This window comes from Galeopterus variegatus, unplaced genomic scaffold (genome assembly GCF_000696425.1).
Source record: "Galeopterus variegatus unplaced genomic scaffold, G_variegatus-3.0.2 Scaffold3509, whole genome shotgun sequence".
NCBI classification, from domain to species: domain Eukaryota; kingdom Metazoa; phylum Chordata; class Mammalia; order Dermoptera; family Cynocephalidae; genus Galeopterus; species Galeopterus variegatus.
Window position 1 is genome coordinate 212,460 of NW_007729620.1, and position 4,624 is coordinate 217,083.

The 4,624-nt window shown below is 51.2% G+C and overlaps 1 pseudogene; it reads right to left on the reverse strand.

Moving 5' to 3' along the window:
• Positions 1 to 3,825: 3,825 nt before the first annotated feature.
• The window catches only part of LOC103600930, a 4,895-nt pseudogene continuing 4,096 nt past the window's right edge, over positions 3,826 to 4,624 (reverse strand).

Consider the following 4,624-nt stretch of genomic DNA (forward strand, 5'->3'; position numbering starts at 1 on the left):
AACTGAGTTAACCAGCCAGCCCAAATGTTAGTTTTAATTAATACTTTCTTGTACTCAGCACGGTGCTAGGTGATATTGGGAGGCAGTTTATAGAGCAGAAGGCAAATGGGATTTAAATAATGGACCTGGGTCTAAATTCCATCTCTGCCAGTTGTTATTATTATTATTATTTTGCATTTAAATAATCTTATTTTAAAACATCACAATAGCATCCCCCCAAAATCACTGAAACTCCTGCTGGGACAAAGATTTACATGCGGGCCTCAAACAGACCACAAAATGGCCTTTGCAGTGCAGCCCCTTGGCATGTTGTGCTTCCCAAGAGCCCTAAGAAAACCGCATATAGAAAAATACTTTATAAGGAATATGCTCTAGCCTCAGCCAGAGAAAAATACAGCTTTGGGGGGTTGGGGGAAAGGGGACACATAAAAGGGTTGTACCCAGAATGCATAGGCAGGCAGGACACTCACCAGGGAGGGGTATTGGGAAATGTCAAGTCTGGCATGAACCATTCCCATGAGAAGCCAGAAGAAACACTGCATAAAGGTAAGCTGGCCACGGCTAGGAGGTCCCCCCGCAGGACCTGACTGCATACATCTGGGACAATGGCAGAGGCCTCAGCCCGAGAAGGGAAGGGGGTGCTGGTCAAAGTCAGGATGCATCTTCCCTTGCCTGGAGTCCTGGAGTCCTGGAGTCCTGGAGTCCTGGAGTCCACGGCAGCTTTCCCAAGCTGAGAGACCCTGAGAATATATTCAGCCCTGTTACTTAACAGAGTCCCAGAAGGGCTGAGCCCCCTGCCCATGGTCACATCACTGCAACTGCTGACAGCCAGAAGCCACATGTATGCTGTGTGCTCCCCACCATCGAAGCTGAGGTCTTGGCTTTTGCTTGGTTCCCCTGTGATGGGTGGGCAGTGCCCTTTCACCNCCCGGGGCCTTGGTGTTATCAGCACCGCACTCTACCGAGTGAGCCACGGGCCGGCCCCTGGAAAACATCTTTACACTCTTGTAAATAATATCATCTTTCCAAATAACCAAGGTTCAAAATATCAAGTAACCATGGAAAAAGAGGGAACTCAGAGAAATGCATGCCAAGAAAAAAACTGTGTCTTTTAAAAATCTTTTAGAGCCCATGTGGTTTTAGGTCCCAGCAATGGCTTCAGTCCTTCTCACTACAACATTATAATACTGCATTATAACACAAGATTATAATCAACTGAGTTAACCAGCCAGCCCAAATGTTAGTTTTAATTAATACTTTCTTGTACTCAGCACGGTGCTAGGTGATATTGGGAGGCAGTTTATAGAGCAGAAGGCGAATGGGTTTTAAATAATGGACCTGGCCCAAATTCCATCTCTGCCAGTTGTTGTTATTATTATTATTTTGCATTTAAATAATCTTATTTAAAACATCACAATAGCATCCCCCCCCAAGTCACTGAAATTCCTACTGGGACAAAGATTTACGTGTTGGCCCCAAACAGACCACAAAACGGTCTTTGCAATGCAGCCACTTGGCATGTTGTGCTTCCCGAGAGCCCTAAGAAAACCCCATATGGAAAAATACTTTATAAGGAATATGCTCTATCCTCAGCCAGAGAAAAATACAGCTTTGGGGGGGTTGGGGAATGGGGACACATAAAAGGGTTGTACCCAGAATGCATAGGCAGGCGGGACACTCACCAGGGAGGGGTATTGGGAAATGTCAAGTCTGGCATGAACCATTCCCATGAGAAGCCAGAAGAAACATTGCATAAAGGTAAGCTGGCCATGGCTAGGAGGTCCCCCAGCAGGGCCTGACTGCATACATCTGGGACAATGGCAGAGGCCTCAGCCCGAGGAGGGAAGGGGGTGCTGGTCAGATTCAGGATGCATCTTCCCTTGCCTGGAGTCCTGGAGTCCTGGAGTCCTGGAGTCCTGGAGTCCTGGAGTCCTGGAGTCCTGGAGTCCTGGAGTCCTGGAGTCCTGGAGTCCTGGAGTCCTGGAGTCCTGGAGTCCTGGAGTCCTGGAGTCCTGGGCAGCTTTCCCAAGCTGAGAGACCCTGAGAATATATTCAGCCCTGTTACTTAACAGAGTCCCAGAAGGGCTGAGCCACCTGCCCATGGTCACATCGCTGCAACTGCTGACAGCCAGAAGCCACATGTATGCTGTCATTGAAGCTGAGGTCTTGGCTTTTGCTTGGTTCCCCTGTGATGGGTGGGCAGTGCCCTTTCACCCTGGAGCAGATGTTTATGCAGGAATTCAAGATAGCAGAGGCGCTGGGCACCCAGGCACAGGCATGAAGGTTCCTCAGGGAGGGCACCGAGGGGCAGGGTGCGGGAAGTAGAGGAAGGTGGGGGAGGGGAGGCAGGACTTCAGGAAGAGGGTGTGGGCAGGGCACCAAGGGGGCCTCAGCAGGCAGGCAGAGATGGTTGTGACCCTGACCGGAAGGAGGCCTGTATCCGCTCAGAGAATGTCCATCCTGCTTATTGACAACAGAGAGGAGCAGAACCAGGTTGAAAAGAGCAGGCCTTCTGACATCCCATCTGGTCCCTTGAGTGGAAGAGGATTTTTCTGGCTTCCAGGGGCCCCAGGGGTGGAGGAGGGTGGAGGTTGGAGGGGGCACCCTGTTTTCCTGAGGCCCTTTTAAGACCTGGGTTGGGGATAAAGCAAATCCCCAGACCTGGCTGGACCCTGCCTGCCCACCTCCATGCCAGGGGCCACATCCCAGACCGCCAGGTGGAGGCCCTGCACCCTTCTCAAAATGAAAAGGGTTTCTGGTTTGTGGAAACAGGAAAACTATTTTAAGCGATGCTGGTGCTTCCAGATTTCAAGTGGAAATAAACTTTCCTGAATGACCACTTTGGGCACTGTCTCCACTGGGTTTGAGAGAGAATGTCCCATCCTTTCCTTCTGCCTGTCTCTCTCTTCCCCTTCATCTGGAGCTTCTCTCCCTCTTTCTCCTTCTTCACTGATTTGGATATCAGAGAGGAGTTATAGCACCTTACATATCATATTTCCGTGGTTTTCCAATCTTCATTGGAATGGCAGGTGAATGGAACCTCCTGGGTCTTTTATCCATAAACAACTCCCTTCCACACCGAGGGCTTGGGTCAAGAGGGGAGTGTGCAGATGGGTCCGTGGCCACGTATCCTATAAAAGTAGCAGGAGGGGCTGAGAGCCCAAAGCCTGATGCTGAGCCTGCTCAATGGACCCCGAACTGCAGTCTCAAGCCATAGAAGTTTGGACCAAGGACTCTACAATGAAAGATTCACCCACTTTCATAACCAAAGGGCCAGTGCTTCCTGGGATCCCAGACACCCCAGCTCAGAGTCTCACAAGCGAGATACTGGGAAGCAGAGAATCTCAGAGCCAGCAAGCCCCAAACACCAGAATTCTGGAGAAAGGAAGGAGCTGAGCGGCATCCTTCTTGGTGTCAGGATCTCCAGATGAATGGCTCCCCCATCAGGAAACTACTCCCCAAGCCCATGCAGATGCATCCCAGAAATGCCTCTCACCTCACTCCATGACTGCACCGGGGTACCCAGCTCCTGCTTACTCACCTCCCACAACAGGGAACTCACTTCCCCCAGCAGCACATTCCATTTCCATGGCTCTGCTGGGAGAAAGTGCTTCCTACACTGAGCTGGGTTTGCCCCACACCTGGGACCTCTCTGAGGAGGCCCTGGGGGGACCTTGGTCAGCCCTCAGTCCTCTCTAGGCTGAACAGCCTGTCCCAACCCTTCTCAGGTGGGGCTCCTCTGGGCTTTTTGGAAATCCAACTTGGAGAAACACTGAGATGTCACTCTAACTGGGATGGGGACCTCACTGCCTAGCACCCCAGTTATCACAGAACTGAGGAACAGAGACCAAGTCCCATCCCTGGTTCGGGGTCTGCCAGACCAACAGATGGATGTGTGGGCAGCAACTTCTCCAGCCCAGCACATATCTGGGAGCCAGGATCTGCCTGGGTGGCCCCTGAGGAGTCCGGCATCCAGGGGCCACTGGGACCTGGTACTTCTGGGGTCAGGCTACTCTGTGCCAGGAGGTTGTAGCTGATGCCCAACTCCAGGATGTCACCCACCTCAGCAAGGAGCAGCACTTCAGTCAAAATCCTGTGTGCAAACGTAGTTAACCTAAAGGACCCGGTTGAAGGGCTGGAGGCTCCCTTTAGGCTGACCTATCCGGGCACACCAAGTGGACACAGACATTCTTCTCCAGGAGGCCATCTAGTACGCTGAAACCAAAGTCATCCCACATGGGGTCCTTGCACAGGGTCACCTTGTGCATTTCTAAAGGTGTCGGCGGCAGCAGCTCCCGCTTCTCTTCAGAGGAAACTTGTACCTGCCAGCTCCTCCTCCAGGGCCAGTGGCCAGGCCTGCCCTCAAGGGCCATGCTCTGCATGGTGCCTGTTTGTGGAATATATCAATATTTATAAAGCAAATGTATTTCACAAGGCCTCCAAAGCCCTGCAGTTTCAGGTTTAGCCTAACTTCTTAAAATTATATATAGAAATGTTAACCTTGCAAAAGACAGCAAACTTTCCTCAGGCTAGGGTCTCTGATGTGGATGGAGAGTTGTGGCACAGCAAGGTTGCTGGCTCAAGGACAGACAAGTTACTGATTGATATGTAAAGATACTGGGAA